This window comes from Bubalus kerabau, chromosome 2, assembly GCF_029407905.1.
Source record: "Bubalus kerabau isolate K-KA32 ecotype Philippines breed swamp buffalo chromosome 2, PCC_UOA_SB_1v2, whole genome shotgun sequence".
Lineage (NCBI taxonomy): Eukaryota > Metazoa > Chordata > Mammalia > Artiodactyla > Bovidae > Bubalus > Bubalus kerabau.
The window spans coordinates 108,906,905-108,930,236 of NC_073625.1; positions in this window are offsets into that span (position 1 = coordinate 108,906,905).

Here is a 23,332-nt window from a genome sequence, read left to right on the forward strand (position 1 = left end):
AGGAAGATTCTTTACCACTGAGGCATTGGGTAACATGGAATAGTGTAAAGATACATGTGAAATTTAAGAATAGATAATGGTGTCTACTTTATAAATCTGGACAAATCTGTTCTGCCCCTGAGAAGGGGCAGAATAATCCCAGTAAAAGATATGGAGAAATCTGGGCAAGACAGCAGCCTAACTGCCTCAAGTTTGTTTAGACCCAAGGGCCTTGTTTACTAAGAGTGGAACCTACATTAATGTAGAGAGACAGGAAGTTTATGGGTTAAGAGAAGTTATTCTGAGGCCAGATTGCTGAGGTAAAATTCAGGTTTCCCCTTGGTAAACATCTTGTCAGTAAGGAAGAGTTAAAGATAGTACCTCCCTCCCAGTTTCGATATATAAGGTGGTTAATATATAAAGTTCTTCCATCAGTACTGGAGGTACAGTAAATTATTATTATTATTATAGTTATTATTATTATAACATAGGTATACAGTGTTAACTGTTATTAGAGGGATGCAATTTATTTGCATTTCTAAAATGGACTAAATAATTTCCCTCACATTCTCTAGTTGCTCATTTGCCCAATTAAAACTTTTGCTTTTCCTGTTGCTAAAAAGCCCTCTTAAAACAGACCTCTTAAAGTGTGACTGTTTGAGGTTCCTAAGTATCTAACCTCTTTCTGACTTTTAAGTAAAAGATTATTTGTTTTCCATACCGAGGAATCCTTTGTCAGCTGATAAGCATCTGAAGTTGCAGAAGTTTAAGAAAAGAAGGAAGGTGACGACTCTCAAAGATGAGCCATGGGCCAACCCAGGGAACTATAATATCTGAATGGCCTTGTTACATAAATGAGCCTGATAACTTGTAGGCTGGCATTTTCCTCTTAACCAGTGACATACTCTCTGACAATAAGAAAACAGAAAAATGTGTTTATAAATGCTGCATTAAATTTTAAAGTTCCTCAATTTAAGAACTTTTTTTTAAAACTCTGCAACACCTGAATAATTTCCCCAATATAAACAGGGATATCAACAAGAGCAAAAGTCCAGAGATAATGATGTCTCTATTTGAAATGTCCTCCTGATTTTCTCTGCATTTAGACCTTAAAATGACATGGCCAGTGATGAGTAAAGTCACCATTCACTGAGTCATGTGACAGACAATTAGTCAAGAGCTCCAGTTTTAATTGTGACAATTCTATGAGGTGAGTCCTACTGTTGTTACATGAAATGAGGCTAAGAGAAGTTAGATTATTTGCCCAAAGCCACTCATAGTAAGTACAGAAATAAGAATGACAGTCAAAGTCTGTTTCTTTCCAGGTTTCCATGTATCAGGAAATAGCATCTAGAACCCTACCTTTCTCCAATCTCAGGTCTGACATTCTGCATCTAAAAGATCACTTCCTGTTGGTTTCTCCTGTGGATAACTTTAGTCATGATTCCTTTCCAAGGCAAACAAATTTACACACATGTAATTGTGTTCTGTGACTATCATACTATTCTGTCTCATCTTCCGAGAACAGATATCCAAAATTAAATTCCTATCACTGCCAGGTAGATATTTTGAAGGCAGTATAATATCTTTCTTTTTTTGCCTAGACTTAAAATCATCATTAACTGAGGATACAAAAGCTAAACATTCATCTCACTTGCAAAAGATGATGGATATCTATGGGGGAATAAAAGAAATAATTTTCTATGTCCCATCTGAAAGCGGGTGAGGGAAAATTTTGGAAAGATAAGGCCTCAGGCTAATAGAAGATAATTGACATTTTCTTCTAGGAGTTGTTAATTAAAACAACATTAAATATTCCCCTACAATCTTTTGTCAGTCAATAGGATAGGCCAGTGGAACTGCCACTGAGGGGCCCATCAAAACCTATAATATTCTCCCAGAGTAGCTAATTACAGCCATTTTAAAAGGTTTCCAATGCACTCACCAACATCTTTTTTAAGAATTCACTTCTATAAAGCATTCAAATGTTAACAACCTGCCATAGAGAAGATACAATGTAGAAGCATTCAATCAACATCTCAGAGCTATGTTCGGTCATCATAATTTTATATAGGTCAAATCCTGTTTTTAGAAGGCCTGTAAAGAGATCCAATTATATTCAAGCATATAATATATGACAAAGTAAGCATCATGAAACAATGTTTAGGGAAATGTAATTAAATAAATGATGCTAAGAAAAGGGTTTAGCACTTCATTTGAAAAAGAAGATACTCATTTTATACCATATACCCAAATAATTTCTTTAGGTAAAAAAATGTAGCAGAGTATACATATAATACTTAGCAGGTTTGTAGAGAAACTGAAATTTCTAAGACTTTAAAAGAAATCTAAAAGGAAGAAGTCAATCTATTTTTCTATGTAAAAAATAACTTCTAATAAAGGAAAATTGCAATATAAAATGGAAGATAGGAAAATTAACAGAAAATATTAAAATTTTAAGGTTTATATTATGTAAATGTTCCATTCATAGAAATAAAATAAAGATATAAATAGCTAAAGGAGCAAAGGCTAATTGGAAAAATTCTTTTATACAAGAACAGTTACAATTGAGTTATTGAACATCATGAACCCAACATCTCAGTGCATATGTATTATAGAGCCCACACCACACTGAGATATCAGCTGATATTTATGAGAAGATAATAACTCAATTACAGAAAGCAATTTTAAATATGGTATTTTCATAAACTGTAGCAGACAAACTGGGACAACACTTTAGAAGTTTTGGCGTCATAGTTCAGGTGTTATAAAAGTTTTCAAGCTTATCATCAAGTCAGACCACATTCAGAAATTCACCCTATAAGAAGGATATATGTGTGTGTGTGTGTGTGTGTGTGTGTGTGTGTGTGAAGTATATATATATATACACACACACACATATATATGCATATATACACATATATATACATATATAAGTAAATATAAATATGCTTACAAGGGAGATTTTTAATAACGGAATTAATGAAAAAGAAAAGAGAAGTAATATGTCTATCTTTCAAAGGGGATTGATTAAATAAGCAAATTATCAACACATATAACCAACTGAAAGAGTCTTTATGAAGAAGTAACTACATGAAAAAAATGTTTATGATTTAATGTTAATCAAAAAGGCAGAGTGGAAGAATAAATATGATCAATCTTGGAAGAAGACACAGATAAAGAAGACTCCATTTATTAAAATGGTAGGATTCTGATGACTATTCTCCATCTTAAAATGTATGATGCTGTGACAATTTTATATGAGTGAAATATGCATACTGGGTTTTCATTAAAGGAGATTTTATTGTGATTAAAACTGCTGGAAATGCCCCTGGTGTGCTGGTGTCACTTGTGACAAAGGAGGGCAGAGTTCTAGGCTGTTTATAGACAAAAATGACTAGCAGTGATTGAAATATTTTTGTGGGCTGTTTTTTCTGAAGTAATAAACTGTTCTTTGCTGGCCCAACTGGCAGCTCTAAACCTCCTGACTAATTTACTGTGAATGGAATATATAACACATTCTCTGCAAAAAGCACACAATCAAGTACTTTCAACATAAGACGGGAAAGACAATTTTATTGGTCTAACTAAAGCATTCATCATTGAAAATTTGTTATAACTCCAGGCTATCCACATCGTCATAGACAGAGACATAGAGACAGACACAGCATCTTCAAAAAACATCCTGTGAGGTTTGAAATAGATGTTTATTCATGGAAATTGGAGGACATTTGTCATGTCTTCCTTATTTTGGAAATAGAATGAATCATGATAGTATTTAAAATATATTCAGCATTTAATGTATACCAGCCTCTGTGATAAATAATACACTGAAAATGAAGTGTTTTTCAGTCACAGTTAATCTCCATTTTATAGGTGAGGAAACCGAGACACAGAGAAACCAAGCTATACAGTTGTAAAGAAATAGAACTGGGAATCCATTTATTCTTGTATCTTCATAGCTAATATTCTGTCAAGCACCATGCTCCTCTTCTCCAATAAAAGTTTATTTGGAATTACATGATGCAGTTTATTCGTAATCCATAGGTCTAGGATTTGACAAAATGGTTCATTTTGCCTTTCTGGACAGTTTTAGGAGACATTATTGAACTTTATCTTTCTCTTACTTACTATAGAATATCAACAAAGTAAGCCTCTGTCATGTATGAATCTGTATTGTGCCAACTTCTAAATGTCTCTTGTTCTAATACTGTCACTAAGGTTGATGTATGGAAAAACCAATACAATATTGTAAAGTAAAAAAAAAAAAAGTATCCTGAAGCTTAACACTCTCTCCATCATTGACTGGGTGTTTACTCACAGGCAAGATGAACTTATTAAAACTCAATCTACTTATTTGTAAGATGGGACAGTAACATCACAAAACTGGAGATGTGTGGTGAGGATTAAATAAGATAATACGATGAACCCTTGAATAACGTGTTAAGGGCATTGAAAACCCACTTTTAACTTATGACTGGCTCTCTTTATCCATGGTCCTTCCATATCTACAGTTCTTATCTATGAATTCAACCAACCTCAGATCATGTAGTAGTACAGTAATATTTATGGGAAAAAATAATTCACATTTTAGTGGACCTGCACACTTCAAATCAATGTTGTTCACGAGTCAACAATATACGTAAAGTATCTAGCATCTTAGTCTGCACATGGTAGGCACTCATTATTTAGTGGAAAAATATGAACGTTTTTCATTGTTTAGCACATACATATTGAACCCTAACTTGCAAGATGCTGCAAGATGGAGATGGAGCTATAAACCCAATAAACCAATTCCCTGTCTTGATGGAACTCACATTCTCTTCAGCACAGGAATAAAAAACAGAAATTATTCTTGGGAACAAAGAAGGAAGGAAGCACATACTTAATTTACAAATTTACTTGCCTCAACAAACAACTACGCTGATACACAGGATAGCACTAATCACTCAATAACAACCATTGGATAATGAGGGAAAACATCTATTGAGACTGGAAGTGTCGACACAGGCATAATCTACTAGTATGTTAATTGTTGATGGACATTTGCTGGTTCATAGAAATTCACCTTGTCACCCATACAAACGTTATTTGTTATAGCTTGCAAGGTTCCACACAGGCAGGGATTACTTCTAAACCATACTATACAACTCCTTGTAGAGTAATTAATAAATATTCATGATGCTGATATTGCTGCCAATGATGACAAATGTTATACGTTAGAAAGAGCATTATAAAGATGAGAATATTAATCTTGTAAGACAAAGGCATTCTAAAATTGGTTCCAATATCCCCAAGAGCCTTTAAATACTATAGCATATATCTTTTTTTTTCTTTTTGGTAGTTGCACTTCTGGGAAATACGGAGTCATGCCCCAGTAAATATCTGTATAAGTTTATACTTAAAATATATCTACAACCCATGTATATTTTCAATACAGAACCCAGTTTCTAAATATATAAGCACTTGAAACTGTTATGTTTAAAGTCATGGCTACAGTAAATCTAGATTCAATTTTCATATTGGACTCTTGTAAAAATACTTTTCTAATTTGAATTTCTTCATATTTGCTCTCAATGTTTTTTCCCATCCAGACACACAGTCATCCACAGCAATATTTATTGAGTACATACTATGTGCCAGGCACTGTCTTGGGCCATGAGCACACAGTGGTGAGGGGAACAGGTGTTACTCCAGCTTTCATAGATTTGCAAATTCCTAGGAAAGATAAACAACAAGTAGGTGAACAAATGCATAAAATAATTGTAAATTATGAGGTTTCTGAGAAATAGTCAGGGTGTAGTGATAAAATGTGGTGACGAAAAGTCACTTTGATGAATTAAAACAATTAGGACCTGAGAAAGAAAACTGCATCCATCATGTGAAGAAACACAAAAATATTTACATGAAAAGAAGAGCATGTGTAAGAGCCCTAGGAAGGAAAAGAGTCTGAGGTATACCTTAAGTGTAGTGGGCAAGGGAGAGAGCAGCTGGGTAAATGCATAAATAAATGAATGAAGTGGCAATGAGTTTTCAATCAGTACTTCTTGACTCATTTATTCTTCATGAGAGTCTAAGTCACAGTCTGAACCCATATCCTGTCAAGGATGAGAAAGGTTAGGAGACCCAAGATAGGAATGCAAGCTAAGGCTCTCTCACATCCTTCAGGCTTGCTTCCAACCTCTTCCTCTGCAGGTCCTGCTGCATCTTCTTTCTTCCTCAACAGAAACATTCTCCTTTTGAGACAATCTGCAACTAACTCACTGCTTCAAATTTGGGCTCATAGCACTCTTTTTTTGGGATATCTTCCATTAGGAATCCCACCTTAGTACTATGGTGCTGCCATTTCTTTTCTCTCAGCACATATGCACTTTACACATTGTCTGAATGTATTATCGATACATGTCATTTGTAAGTGCTTACATGATTCTCATATTCTAGCTCTATAAACTTACTTAAATGATAAGGGTTAAAGGTTGATTTTTTTAACCTTCTTCACTTAGTTTAGTGGTCAACACAGAGGGAGACACTGTCTCCCTAGTTAATAATCAATTCATAGTATCCCTAGACTTTATCGTATCAATGGACAAATTGATAAATATAAAAATATAGAGTATATATAGTATGCATTTGTATAAATATATATGTGCGTATATATAGTAACATGTAGTATATGTGTGTATATAATATATATTATTTATATAGTATGCATATATGTCCCTCACACATTATAAACATATTATATACATATTTATTTATCCATCCATCTGCTTACCCATCTATTCATCTATCCATCTTTTTTCATCTTAAATCTAATTGGTTTTATAAATTTTTTAAATTTATTATTTAATTAGAAGAAAGTTGCTTTACAATGTTGTGCTGGTTTCTGCCTACATCAACGCAAATGTCTATCCATCTTTCTACCCAACAATACAGAGATAAGTGTAGTACAATAGGGATACAACAACAATCAACACTTAATTTGGGACAATGTCTTATCACAAAACTTATGGAAGTAAATGTATAAATGTGCTTTGGAGATGCTAATGTTTATAATGATCATTGCATGCCTATTGGTTATAGGGGTGAAAATCAAGCAACTTGAAAAAAGGGTGTCAAGCACAGTGAATGACAAGCAAACATATATGGATGCTTTAGGGCAAATAAATCTTAGAAAGGAATGGTCTGTGGGGCAGATTTTTCTTTCTTACTTGCTATGGAATGGAGAGAAGTTTGGAAATGCACAAACTAGCAGGAAATATTAACCTCTCCTCAGAGGTTCATATGCTGCTGGAGCCTCTGCTACCCTTGCTGAAGTCAGGACTGCAATTATGGGTGGCAGGGAGGCTGGTACTGTGCCTGACAAATCTTAGCTCAGCTAAGCAGAGGACATTTTCTAAAAGACAAGCACAATAGCTACTCCCAAACAAGTCACTGAATAATTCAGAAAGAGACAGACTGAATAGTTGCAGTCTGTTTTTATACCAATTCTAGTCATTTCATGCAATTCCTCGGACATGTTTAAAGACAAGAAATATATTAAGAACTTTGAAATTGTCAATCTAATTAGAAACACAAATAAATCGGTACTATTCCCACATGATGCTTTCTGATGATATTTGTTAAGATAGGCTTACCAATTTAGAGCTAGGTAAACACAACATAAGTTATTGATGCTAATAAGCAAAAAGCCCACAATGTATCATTTTAAAAGAGAGACTTTTTGAATTACATTTATATTTTAGAGTATGTGTGTGCCATTTTGTTAACAATAACAAAGTATCTATCCATAAATATCTTCTAAAAGACATTTGGTGGGTAAAAAGGTTTTTGAGACCCCTGCTGACCATAAAGGAGAATTGCACCCAGGTTGCCATTTACTTACCAGAAACTGAGTACATAATTTTTCTGATTAGCCTGGTCATCTTAAGTAAATGCCATTTCTCAAACGTGGAACATTCATCATCATAAGATAAATGTATAAAGGTGAATTCTTAAAATATGGCAATCTGCTATGTACAGGAATTTTTATTCTGCTTCAGGCTTATATGTCTCCTAAATAATTATGTCTTGCACAATATAAAATTACTATTTGGTTTATTTCTAAAAACTATGAAACACTGCACAACTCTTGAGAAACATACACCTAACAATATGAGAACAAGAATGTCAAGAATTTTCAAAGATAATGTGATATTCTAATAAAAAATGAGTAATAATGTTAATTTTATCTGAAAATACATTCATTTCTCCAACAATTTTACTGAGGGCATATTCTCTGTGAGATATTATGCTACGTGTTAGGAATACATCTGTTTATATCAGTCACGTTCTCTGCTTTCAAGAACTTACATTCTTTTGGGGGAAACAAACAATTATATGAGATCATTTCAGATTGCAATGAGTGCGCTAAACATTACAAGATGGAAAGAAGACAGAGTGATAAGGAAGGAAGTAACTATGTAGGGAGAATGGTTCACATTGTTTTTTGCTAAAGAGTAAAATGTGAACTGAAACCCATCTACCTACCTACTGATTAAAAACAAACAAACAAACAAGCTTTGTAAAGACCTAGGTAGAGCAGCAAGTGAAAGATAAGGAGGTTAAGACAAAGGATAATTATGTAAATATAAAGATTATACATAATGTAAACCAAGTTGGCTCAGCCTCTACTAGGTTTATAAATTAGATCTTTATATTACCCTCTTTTCAAGGCGTCTAGATGCAACAAAATATCAGGACAAACAAATCTTGGGAACAGTCCTAAGGCTGCCTAGGAGAAAACTTAGACAAACCTCTCTTGGGTAGCTGTCTCACTGTAAATTATTGAAAGCCATATCTACTCAAAAGGTTTCCTTGATAATAAAAACTGATACAGCACGTAAAAAGCCTACACATAATAGGCACTCAGTAATTTTTCATCACCGTTTCCTCTTATGCATGGGTTCTCTGGGCCTCACCTGGTTAGTAAGTCTCGGCTCAGGTATGAGAGGCAATGAGACGCGGTGAACAATATTATCCACGAGGCAGGCAGGCAGTAGGAGTCAAGTTGAGCTAGCAAATACCCAAGGGCAAAGATGCCACTTTAGTCTTCTTTGCAAACCCTAGACCTAACACAGAGGCTGACATATAGTAAGGATAAACACTTGTTAAATAAAAATGAGAAATAACTAGCTTTAGGTAACCTATGTAAGATGGCACATGGCCCTCAAGTCATGTGAAAAGAAAACGAAGACTTAATGATCTCAACAGCTCCCAAACACTCATAATCTATGAGACTATGACCTCTTTGCTTTAAGCTGTAGAAACAATGATATGACTAGGCCAGGTACAACCACAAATCCTTAAGAAACAGCTTTTGCTAAGAGGTTATTTTATAATGATTGTAAAAGGTTACAGGCATCTCAGCACACCTATAGGGATATCAATTCAGCATTTCCCAAATTCTAGCATGACAAAGAACAACCTTGACATATTTTCACAAAGGTAATTTTCTTTCAATACAAAGGACTTCCCTTTGAGATTATTACATCAATTTTATTTTTGTGAAATCCATTCTTAAAAAGGTGTGAGAACTTAAGGCACAGATAATTAAATGAAGAGTGGACCCAAAGAAGGAGAAGTCTGGCTTGAGTTTCACAGGTGAAGCATGTTCAAAGATGAAGGACAGAAGGGGTTAAAGAAAGTGGAGGGCAGTTTATGCAGAAGTTACATTATAAACAGCAGATCCAATGCAAAACTGACTATGCAAAGACTTGGACATAGTAAATCCCCTCTTTCTTCAGGGAAATCTGGGAGACTGAGTATTTGGGTAACCATGGAGTCATGTCAGAAAAAAAAAAAAAAAAAAAGACTAGGATTGAGGGAGATGGAGAGAAGGAGAGACTTTCTTCTACACTGTTGCTGAGTCTCTGACTACAATTCCCAAGATCAAAGTGGGATAAAAATAACACCAAAAATTGGCAGAAGAAAGAAAGATGTAAGGGGAAGAAAGTGAACACTCTGAGAATGTCTGGGCAGACAGTTTCTCAGGATTCCTGATCCTGTACTGATTCAAGTTCAAGATGAATTAGATATTTCTGCACTGCCCCAGTTCCATTACTATCATCATCTTCTTAAGGCAGCTTGACTAGGTAAGTGATGGCTCTTCAAACCTTCTCTATCTTCCTTAATTTTTTTCCAATTGCTTGCTACACGTGTCTTCCATGTAAACTTACTAAGAGAACACTTATGCCCTCCTTTCTCAGACACACTACTCAGCATCCTGTATGCACTTGTGTAACCAGATTGCACTACAATAATTTCTACTCATGAATATATCACTGAGTATTCTTAAACCATTTCTGAGTACTGTATATGCTGACTGCTTATGGTGAGTCTTTTTATCCACTAGAACATGCACTCATCCTGAGGGTCTTGGCTCAGATTTCTCTCACCAGCATAGTGTACCAAGGCTGGATTCAAATCCTAGGTCCACCAATAACTAGATGTGTCAGTGTGGGAAGTGATTTAACATACGTGTTTCTCTGTTTCTTTACCTGTAGGCAATAATAATAATAATGCTCAGTTTCAGGGAGTTTTTGTGAGGCAAAATATTTAGAAGAGTGGCTGATACATAGGTAGTGATCAAAAAATATTAGCCATTGTTGTTGGTGGGGGTGATGTTAAAAACTACAGTCTTTGGAACAACACTCCCTGGGATGAAATCCCAACTCCAATATTTTGTAGCTGAGAGATTTTAAAGTGACTTACTTGATTTCTGCCCATCTCCGTTGCCTCAATTACAGTAATGAAGATGATTAACCTACTTCAAATGGTTTTAGGGAGGACTGCTGCTGCTGCAAAGTCACTTCAGTTGTGTCCAACTCTGTGCGACCCCATAGACAGCAGCCCACCAGGCTCCCCCATCCCTGGGATTCTCCAGGCAAAAACGCTGGAGTGGGTTGCCATTTCCTTCTCCAATGCATGAAAGTGAAAAGTGAAAGTGAAGTTACTTAGTCGTGTCTGACTCTTCGAGACCCCATGGACTGCAGCCTACCAGGCTCCTCCACCCATGGGATTTTCCAGGCAAGAGTACTGGAGTCGGTTGCCATTGCCTTCTCCCTTAGGGAAGACTAGGAGAGTGAATTTATATAAAGCCCTTAGAGAATACTCACCATGTATAAAGAGCCCAAGTTACTACTGAAAATCAAGGAGGTTCTTTTGCTTAAATCGTTTTACTCTCTGAGTTACAGATTTAGGTCAGTTCTCCATCAAAGAAGTTTGAATTACTTCTTCCCCTCTGCTCCCTTATTCACTTGCCTCTCTCTTCTTCTCCTTCGTTTTTGTTTTTGTAATCTGAAATCAGTGTTCAAACCAGAGGCTCTTCAGGGAAAAGCTTTCTCAAGAAAATAAAAGGTAACTACGTTAAGTCAAGAAATAAAACTGATTTCCAAAGAAGTACAGTCCTGTGATACTTTTCTGAAAAAGGCAACATCCGTAGTTATTTGTCCTAAGATAACTTGGCCCTATCAAAATTGAATCAGAAAACTACTGGGGACTTGAAGCAATATGTCTGCCCTATGCCCCCCATGACAATGCCAAGACTGCATTCTCTGAGGAGTAGGGTCACTCAGCTCTTTAGCTGTTTAGGATTAGCAGGTAAAACTCCAAGGGGTTAATTACATGATATATTGAGAACTGGTGAAATTAGTTAAATTGTTTGGTGAATATGAAACACATCATAGTAAGAATGACAGGGATACGTATATTTGATGTTTTAAAATATAACTTTAAAGCCTGGTGTTGATGGCCCTGTGAAGGAAGAGAAGGACTAAAGATGAACACTACCAGAAGAGAGAACATGGGTCTCAAGAAGAAAGCGCTTTCTAATGGACTCATCCAGAGAAAGAATGAAGATTCTCTTGGGAATGAGGGAGGCATCCCAACACAGGCTAGATGATCACTAGATGAAGATTCCAGCATGAGATGAAGGGCTCAACAAGACGTAAATCTGAGTTCAAATGACCTGTGATCCTCATAAATTCGATTCTGTATTGTACAATATGCATCTGTGAAGGTAAATCACTCACATTCAATCTTAAATTCAAAGTAACCAAATAACTGAAGAAATTCTGAACTGTGGAATTTTTTTCCCTTTCACAGTCTAAGTTATTCCTCTATTTTTTTCTGCTTCCCTTAACACATATGGACCAGCTTGGATAGGCAAAAGTAATTTACAATTCTAGCCTCCCTAATTTGAAATTCTACAAGTCCAAGAGAGTAACCAGATTATGAAAACACTTGATTAATTGTGCAAACCAGCAGTTAAATATTATAGTTTAAAAACTCAAGTCAAAAATATTTCTTTTTCCTTCAGGAAGAAATATGAATGTTAAAAATGTGGCGCCTGGCAGAAGCAAAGCTCCATAATTAATCTGTAGAGCCATCTCCACTGTCAGAAGCAGAAAGGCCCCAGCGGAGCTACTTTTCCTATAGAATGATGATGGCATTGGTGCTAACAGTGATGATCAAAATGACCCTAAAAGGTATGTGAGAATCTCTTCTAGAATCCTGCTTGGATCTTAATTACAAGAGTATTTCTTGAGCACTTACTACTGACCAGAGACTATTCTGAGTGATTTCTATGAATTATTTTCTTAATCTCCACAGTAAAGAGGTAAAGTGATTTTCCCCCAAGTCACTGAGTTGGTAAGTGGAGGAGCAGGATACTAAGAGAGACCATCTAACCGCAGTGTACAAGTACACATCAACCATGACAACTATTTTCTACAGCCTAGGAGAAGGCAATGGCACCCCACTCCAGTACCCTTGCCTGGAAAATCCCATGGACGGAGGAGCCTGGTAGGCTGCAGTCCATGCAGTCGCTAAGAGTCGGGCAGGACTGAGCGTCTTTACTTTCACTTTTTGCTTTCATGCATTGGAGAAGGAAATGGCAACCCACTTCAGTGTTCTTGCCTGGAGAATCCCAGGGACAGGGGAGCCTAGTGGGCTTCCGTCTATGGGGTCGCACAGAGTCGTACACGACTGAAGCGGCTTAGCAGCAGCAGCAGCTTGAGGTATGGTGAAAAAAGTATCTTCCTCTAGGGATCAGACACAATACCTGTTATTTGTTTCTGGAGCAGTTTTTCATTGTGTAAATTTGAGTTGCCCTGGCCAGACAACATCTGAAACTCTAGGTTCAATTCTCCATCTCAACTTGAAGGATACTGACTAGCTAGAGAACACCCAACACATTTCATAAGTGAAGATTAAAGAAAATTTATAATCCCTCAACAGAGTATCAGGTATTAATCACTTTGGTATTAGGGGAAAATTCATATGCTTGTGCATAATGAGTCCTTCAAAAAAAAATCAGTTGACTATGTTCAGATCAGTGCGTTAGTTTTACAAAATATGTATCTATGTGTGATCACTTTATCATTATTCCACTTCATAAAAATACAAGACAAATGAGAATCCCTTTCTCTTCCAATCCTTAAAACTGCCACACATCAAACATCTCCAAACGCAGGTAGAACATTTCTACACATGACTATAAGTATGGTTTCTACGGACTTCCTTCAGTCTCTAGTATGAGAGGAAATGATAAAACCCATAGAAGTAACCAATATGTGTATACTACTATGAAGTTTTAAAAGCACTTTTACATCATTGGTTGAAGAATTTTATTTTCAGTCTTAAAACTATGGAAACACATACATCCATCTACCTTATTATCAGTTCTACTATACTTCCACCCCTACCCTGACCCTAGAAAGCCAGGAGAACTGAGAAAAATAAACCGAGTTTGGAAAAAAACAGCATAATGTAATGCCAAGATGCATTCCCAGCTCATCACACGTTTTCCCGAAAGCAATCAATACAGGTAGCCTGAGGCAAGCAATTTCATCATACATATACTTTCTGAGAGCAGATCATTATTACCAGAAACCTTTTCCCTTACTCAAAAAGACAGAAAGCATGACAAAAACAATACACACAGACTTGGCCCCAGGGAAATTGTGTAGTAGGCAAAATGCCTCCTACCTCACCATTTAGTCCTCTTTCCTCCTTTCCTTTACAGCAGGACCCTTGCCTCCCAAACTTCCCCAGAAACCAGACCTTCATGATCTCACTCTCCATGACCTGACACAAACCGCTTTGAGAAATGATTTTATAAACTCATTCCAACAAATGTGTAAATTAACCAGCAGAGTTGTTTTGTTTTGTTTTAAGAAGTATCAAAAGCTTTCTACTCAAAGGATTCAGTTTAGAGGTGTCCAGACATTAACTAAAGAATAGTATTTTGTGGAAGTGTATCTTTTGAATCCAAATTCAGTTGCTTTGAAAGTTTCCACATAGAAAAAATAATCAAAAGAAAGGAAGTAATGAGGATTTATAAGTTCTCTTGGGTGATACTGAAAAAGGGAATCTTTCTTCACATGGTCTTTGCGTCTCTCCCATTCTGGACTGTCAGAGAAACCATAAGATGCTGGAGATACACCCAAATGACAGATACATCCTAGCACAGACCTGCAGAACACTGAATTACATAATGAAATGAATAGCGCTATCCAGTCACTCAAAAGAAGCTTGCTCAGCATAATCGAATGATCAGCAATTACATAAAATCTACTGACTGCCTATTGTCATTATGGTCCTGTATACATGGACCAAGGCTCTCTCACAGAGCTATTCGACAAAGGGATACATATCACACCAAGCTGGGAGACCACAAAGAGAACACATGCCTGAAGCACAGAAATTCCCACTGCATCCTTCTATGCCACCAGACCAGTCACAGCGTACGAAGGATATTCTGTGCAACGTTGCTTAAGGATTAGTGTGCCGCAGTGGGTAAGGGTGCGGCCTTCGTGTCTCCAAATCAGGTACTGCCACTCTCCAGCTGTACATACAGACTTGTGTCATGCCTCTGACTGGTTTCTTCAACTATAAAATGGAAAAACCAATAGAGTCTTTATTTTTTTGTGAAAGTTGAATGAGATAAGGTGTTTATCTTACCTGGGATATAAAGCTTAGGATGAGGCTTACAATGATAGTGAAATTATTATGCTGATAATAACACTGGTATCAACAGAGTAAGTGAGTTGAGAAGTAAGGAAATTCTAAGTCACTCAGTCTTGTGATCAGCATTTACAGTTTAGAACACAGACCTGGAAACCAAGTATTTTGAACAAATGAAAAATTTTCCATGATTAAGTTTCTCATCTAAAAAATGAGATTGATAACAGTACCTTAATGATATACTTGTTGTAAAGATGAAATGAAGTAACATATAGAAAAAACTTAGAACGGTGCTTGACACAGAAGAAGCACAAGATACATGTTAGCTATTATTTATTAGTATCCTTGCCAACAGAGTAGGTGAGAATACAGCAAAGATATGGAGATAAATCTTGACAAGAAAGTCACTGTTTTCTAGAAGAATGGGGAGAAGTAAATGCTAGAAGGGCCTCTTCATTTTCATTCTGGACCTGTCCTTTTTCCCATTCATTGGTTCACCTGCCCAGGTGGCAACCACAGGAGCCCAGCTGAGAGTCCAGTAGTCACACTTCAGAAGTTACTTCATTAGGACATGGTAGGTCTGATAATTATAAAATCACAACTGAATCTTTTCCACTGAGAACCTATGACTAATAACCCAATAATATAACCATCATTACTATGCATAATACTTTCAAAAACAAAACCAAGCTTGGCAGTGAAAATTATGTGTTAGGTGGTCGTCTACATGTACTGGGAAATGGTACAGACACGCACACAAAAGTACCTAAAAGAAGCTCTGGCATTGATACTTCCAGGCTCAGAACATCATTACCATCACCACTGCCACCAGGATCGTTATCAGCATCATCATTTCTTTATATCCGCTACCATTTATTATCTGTGAAATTTTGTTCTTAACATACTCACCTTGATTTCAGAAAGTAACTACCACTATGCCCATTTAATCTATCTTTATTTTTTTGACTCTTACAACAGAGGTGCTTTGGTCCTTTCCACTTCTGAAATTCAAAGCTACATAAAGCACAGCAATACTACCATCCTACCTTTTCCATATATAGCAAGGCCCATTTTGACACACAATAATAAAACACTGAATGAAGCACTCAACTAACAATGGAACAAAATGAAATGTTTAGTTCATAATAATGTATCACAGAGGGCCAATTCCAACAGTGACCTTCAAGGAAAGCTGTTCAGTCTTTTCCTGCAAGACCATTCCATTGTGCTTTGTAATTAATAATTTCACACCTGGATATTGATGACAGGATTCAAACAGGCAATCAGCAGCCCCTCAGAAAATCCGTGCCCATCAAGTGAGCAGAGGGGCTGGCTTGCCGAGCTCCATCAGCTAGGATAATTGTTAAAAATAAGGAGGTGTGTTGCCTCCCTGCAGACGTAGGGGTGCCTGTACCGAATTACATACCAGATACACACAATTCAGTCCACTGGAACATTGGAGATATCCTCAGTAAATGCAAATAGTCAAACACAGCATGGCTAATGCAGAAAATGAAAACTGAATTGGAAAGCAGAATAAGAAATTGAAGAATCGCTAAGTATAAAAAACCAAGAAAATGGACAAGCCCAGGCCAGAGGCCAAGAGAAGTCACAGCCAATTTTCCAGGAGCAGTCACTGTTCAAATATTTAATAAGTCCCAACTATTCTTTTCTCTCTTTTTACTATTTATCTCCCATCTTGCCAACTAAATCCTACTCTACACTGCACTGCTAAGAACTCATTTTCTTCCAGCCTAAAACCCCTAACCTCCAAGCAGATTTGGATAATGCGATGGAAAAGAAGCCATGAATTTTAATACTTTAGACACCAGAGTACGCCAAAAATCATACCAATTCCATACTTTTGAGATTATCTTTTATGGAGGAAAGTGACAAAACAGAAGTAGAAACAATACGGAGAGCTATGCCTCAAATGATAAGAGAGACACCCCCAAATTTTTAATGTGAATCAAATGAGGAAAAGTTCTTGAGAGAAGAATGTTCTTTAATAGAGCCACTAAAGATATTGCTAGAAAGGAAATAATATTTCCCTCAGTGCTTCTCTGCATAAAATCGAGATCTGAATTAGGTTCACTTACCTTAAAGAAGGGTACAATTAAGCATTATATGGTGATATAGATACGGCCATTTAAATATTACTCAATCCTAGATTATTTATAAATTATTTAACCCTTCAGAGTAAAGACTCACGAATCAGAGGTGATGGAAGATATCACTGTGTGGAATGTTCGAGACAGTCACCATACACGAGGCAGTCTGGTGATCACAGTTGTGTTGCAAAAATCGGTTTCACTTACCTAAACATAATAAAAACAGAAAACAGGAGAAAAAGTTTAACAGATTTCTTTGAAATCAAAAGATTGTGTTTGTTCCTTGCCACCCTCTTCCTCCCAAATTTTCATAGTCTCTTCACATTCCAGGAAAGAAAAGTGAAGACATTTCCTCATCAGCACCTCAGTACTGGTGTCAAGGACCGCATAGACTCAGTGGAGAACAGCATGCCTATCTGGCAATGGACAACAACGAGGTCCACCCTCCCAGCGTATCTTGCTCTGCTGGTGTCTCAGGTGTGAGAATGAGAGACTATCGTGTTTTCAGAGCTGAAAGGCATGGGTCAGTGACCTTTGAGTAGAGGTATACCTGCTCCTTGGATGTTTCTTCCTAATCCTGCTCTCTCTTGTCTCAGGGTGTTGCACAGGATCCCCCTTCTTTCAACTGCTCTCACCCCACACCACTCGATCTTATCAGCCCAGTCCTGCTATGGACACAGTTCTCTCTGGATGTTCAATCTTGAGTGTTCTGTTTAGAAACCACCTCCTTTAAGAAGCATTAGAAATAACCTCCTTTAAGAAGCACTGATACATCTTTCAAGCCCACGTGAAGTGCTGCCTCTATGTGCCTAGCTCCCTGTGCTTATTGACAAAACAGACGTTACAGCACTGTCCTATATTTGATCCTTCACTTGAATGCACCTACTACAACATGAGCTCCAGAGAGTAGAATCTGCAATGGACTCCTTGTTTTTCCCATCGCTAACAAAGCATGAACTAGGTTGTGGCCAATTTCAATAAACATTGGAGAATAAAACAATGAACTAATTAATAGGTAAAAGGAAACCAAGTAAGAATAAAAGAAAGACAGAGGGAGCTGAGTGCCTAGGGTGACTCGAGAATCTAGGTTCTATGGGCGAGACCTAAGAATGTCACCCTGTTTCCTATTGCTCAACCCTAGGTTATGAAAACAATCACAAATAAACACAGAAGCTCTGGGCTAGAATATACATATGTCAAGGACAAAACACGGTACATACTTGGTGCTAGGTCCACTTGAGGATCCAAAGGATACAAAAACCTCTGAGTGACTGTACTTGAAACTGTCTGTTTCATGCGTTTATGAATTTACACAAATGACCTTAGTCTCTAACCCTTACTTTTCTCAAATGTAAATGGAAATTGCCATATTTGGCCTATCGACATTACCACTTTTTAAAACTTTTCATTCTGAAATAACTGTAGGCACACAGAAAATTACAAATGAGTACACACAGAGCCTTGTTGAATCCTTCTCCCAAGGATGTCATCCTTCAAGGATGACATCATATACATAGTAGATATCAAAAACAGGGAACATAACCATTTGTTGAGAGAACCAAATGAGATGATGGAAACAAACATTTAATTCATTGTATTCTTTTCAAAGCTTAATTATTCCTTATTCAGGTCTTTCTGGTGGCTGAGTGATAAAAAACCCATCTGCCAATGCAGGAGTTGTGACTTGGATCCCTGGTTCGGGAAGATCCCTGGGAGAAGGAAATGGCAACCCACTCCAGTATACTTGCCCGGGAAATCCCATGGACAGAGGAGCGTGGTGGGTTACAGTCCATGGGGTCACAAAAGAGTCAGACAGGACTTAGCAACACAACAAAAACATTCCTTATTCAACTGTTATTATTAAAGTCTTAAGATTGCCAGGAGAAATATCAATAACCTCAGATATGCAGATGACACCACCCTTATGGCAGAAAGTGAAGAGGAACTAAAAAGCCTCTTGATGAAAGTGAAAGAGGAGAGTGAAAAAGTTGGCTTAAAGCTCAACATTCAGAAAACGAAGATCATGGCATCTGGTCCCACCACTTCATGGGAAATAGATGGGGAAACAGTGGAAACAGTGTCAGACTTTATTTTTCTGGGCTCCAAAATCACTACAGATGGTGACTGCAGCCATGAAATTAAAAGACGCTTACTCCTTGGAAGGAAGGTTATGACCAACCTAGATAGCATATTCAAAAGCAGAGACATTACTTTGCCAACAAAGGTTCATCTAGTCAAGGCTATGGTTTTTCCTGTGGTCATGTATGGATGTGAGAGTTGGACTGTGAAGAAAGCTGAGCGCCGAAGAATTGATGCTTTTGAACTGTGGTGTTGGAGAAGACTCTTGAGAGTCCCTTGGACTGCAAGCAGATCCAACCAGTCCATTCTGAAGGAGATCAGCCCTGGGATTTCTTTGGAAGGAATGATGCTGAAGCTGAAACTCCAGTACTTTGGCCACCTCATGTGAAGAGTTGACTCATTGGAAAAGACTCATGCTGGGAGGGATTGGGGGCAGGAGGAGAAGGGGACGACAGAGGATGAGATGGCTGGATGGCATCACTGACTCGATGGACGTAAGTGTGAGTGAACTCTGGGAGTTCGTGATGGACAGGGAGGCCTGGCGTGCTGCGATTCATGGAGTTGCAAAGAGTCGGACACGACTGAGCGACTGATCTGATCTGCACTGTACACTTGAGATACATTTGTGATCAAAAGATGCTTGTTCCATGTCTTAATGGAGTTTATACAGAATGGGAGAACACAGAAAGATGAGATGATTAAAAGCCTGTGAAGTTTAATTTGCATAAGTATCTAAAAACAGGATATCTAATTCAGACTAGAAAGAAGAATGTTATATTCAGATAAGGCTTCCCAAGGTGAATGTTCCAGTCTAGACTCCTTCTGAATGATGAGTTGAAATGAACCAGAGGAAGTATAAACAGGTGGAAGGAAGAGTATATGAAAGGCAAAAAGAAGGGAAAACATCTGGCATATTTTAGTTGAACAACTATCATACTTGTAGTATGGCAATATTATGCTTCAAAATCATAAATCTGCATGACTGTACAAGTGTCGCAGCGAAGAGATAAACCTAGAAAAAAGGACGGTGGATAAAACAGGGTTTGGAAGGCTAGGATAAGGAGTTAAGAATATATTATAAGAGCAATTGGGATCCAGGGATGTGTTTTAAACAGGGAAGCATTACAATCAAATTGGCATACCCTGACTGCTTAGAGAGAAATGGATATGATGGGCATATGTAGAGGTAGGGGCAGGGAGAGCAGTTAGAAGCCGTAGCATTAAGAAGGGCAAGACATTACAGCTCATTTAGCCAAAACAGTGGACAAGGGTAGAGAGAGAAGTGGGAGAATTGCTGCAAGACAGAACTGACTTCATTTGGAGATAAGCTGGATATAGGTGTATAAGGGAGGTAATAATAAAGGAGACGCCCATGTTTCCAGCTTGATTAACACATGATGGCATTGATCAATTCAAGTGGAAGGGCAGCTTTAGGTGAGGCAGGATAGTGAAAGTACTTTGTAAAGTGCTATTAAAATGTAAATACAGTTTTTCCTATGTTTCCGTGGGGTTGGTTCCAGGACACCTGTGGATACTAAAGTTCATGGATGCTTGAGCTCCCGATTTAGGACAGCAGAGTATTTTTACATAACCTTTGCATATCTCTCATCTTCTTTATATTATCTCTAGATTATTTATAATACTGATGCAATGTAAATGCTACATACAGTTGTAAATACAATGCAAGTGCTATGTAAATAATTGCCACTGCATGACAGTTTCAAATTTTGCTTTTGGGAATTTTCTTGAATTTTTTTCCAAGCATTTTCACTTTGCAGTTGGTTGAATCTGTACATCTGGAACTCTTGGATCTGGACGGCTCACTGTATTTTCCTATATCCAGAGTATGAATAATAGATGCATACATAATTCTCAAAACGATTAGAAAAGAAGTGGCCTACTTTTAGAAAGCAATGTCAGTGCATGGCTCCTACACAGCGTATCATAATTGGTTTGTGGTGCCATTTAGTAATGCCAAGACAATTCATTAAGAGAATCAAAAACAAGCAGGTGTTTCCATTACATTAGAGCATGCTCTAATAAACACACATACACACACACATGCCAAAATAGGGCAGAATTAAACCTGCTGAAGCATCCAAAGAATACATTCAAGAAAACTGTAGTAGAGAGGCATTTTTCATTCAAGAATGGAAAGTAATACAAAATGAAAAGGAAAAATTGCTCAGGAGATTGGTAATTAAATAGGCCATCACACTTATTACTTCTCAGCATATCATCTAAATAAATATCAATCAACAGACCCTACACTCTGCCATTGTTTTGTGACTTAAATGAAATTAGTGATTTATCAGTCTGAAGGTGCCAGAGATCAATTAGACTATTATTTTTCATTAAAATGATTTGTGATTTGTGTACTGTCTGATCCCCCCTACTTGATGATGTGTTGTTTTGAGATGAGGGGACATATCTTACTTACTTTTGAATTCCCCAGAGGGCACAGCAGAATGCGTTGCATGAAATGGGCACTCAAGAATATTGCTGAATTTTAGGAACTTTATCAGAAATGAAATGCATCCAGTTATACAAAATCATTTATTTTCAACCTAATAGTTCTGCTGGCGATTACTTTAAGAGAGTGCTAGTGTAGGTAAGGTATTTTTCAACTTTTCAGTAAAACCCCTTTCTCTTAAGTCAACAAAATGTAATTAATTTATCAGAGGGAAGTAAGGAGAGAAAGGGGTTGCTTTGAATAAATTCCAAGAAATGAATTTCTTTGAAGTAATAGGCTTATTATGTTACTAATTCATACAATATGCCTAACAAAATCTCAGAAACATTCACACCATTGTGTTATTTTTTGAATGTTTCTCTTAAGCATCTATTGCCAATCCCCTTTTTAACTCATAGCAAATTGTTAATGAGACAGATTTGGGGGAGGAAAATGTGTGGAGGAAACCACAGCTAGCAATACCACATTATTATTATTAACTTTCATTATTCTCCACGGGTAAACCCTCTACTCCTCACTTGACCTAACTAACAAATGATTTTCATGCTTCCTCCATTTTAGTCCAGCGTGATTTCAAAGGACCTTGAGATGAAAGTCTCGCCCTCTCTCAAGTGCATAGCATCTTCAACAATTTCTTATCAGTAGAGACTGAGGAGTCGATATGAGTGTTTTGCTTTCACCTCCACTTTACAGCTCACTGGTTTTCTGAGATGACAGTCCCGAAACCCAACAGCTGGAAGAGCAAGGCAGAGGATCGCAGCCCTGCAATTAATACAGACATGCTGCTGACCTGCTGGTGCTGAAAAAGCTTTGAAAGAAACAGCAGAAGTGGCAGGGGCACTGTATCTTATAAACCCACACGGCCCGCATTTTGTGCTGTTTTGCAAAATGTGTTGTATATCCTGATGACATCCCACAATTCCCCTGATCTTTAAACAAATTACAATCTGTTTGTATAACAGGATAGAGCTAGTTTTCAGCACTACAATTCCTTGTTGTTTTGGGTGGGAGAGAACACCTGAGGTGCCCACCAATATTCTTCACACCAGGAAGTCAGGAGGCCCTGACCCAGAAAAAGTCGCTCAGATGTGGATCGGTAACTGTGTCTTAGCTAAGTTCATTACAAGTTCACATACTGTCTGAATAAAATAAAAACTCGGAAACAAATGCAACTGGAGTAGTGGGTTAATGGTGTAGTCGCTCAGTTGTGTCCAGCTCTTCAGGATCCCATGGACTATAGCCCTCCAGGCTCCTCTCTCCTTGGGGTTTCCCAGGCAAGAATACTGGAGTGAGTTGCCATTTCCTTTGCCAGGGGATCTTCCTGACCCATGGATCAATCCCAGGTCTCCTGTATTGCAGGCAGATTCTTTATCAACTGAGTCACTGGGGACACTGAAGTAGGGGAAACTATAATTAAAGCAGGTTAATCTCTCCCATGTCTTCAGAGAATAACCCTGCTCCAGCTGCTTCACACTATATACAGTTTTTTTATGGTGACAGGAAGGGAAAAATTATGAGGAACTGCCAAGATATCACCATGTGAAGAAGGCTACGCTTATATAAATTTCTGCAGAAAACTCATCGAGTTGGGGTTGACTGTTACTCAGCAGCTTCCTCTCCAGGTACTGACAGGCACTACAGGGACACCTCACACCTAGTTCCCTGCATTTCACAAGCAAGTCTT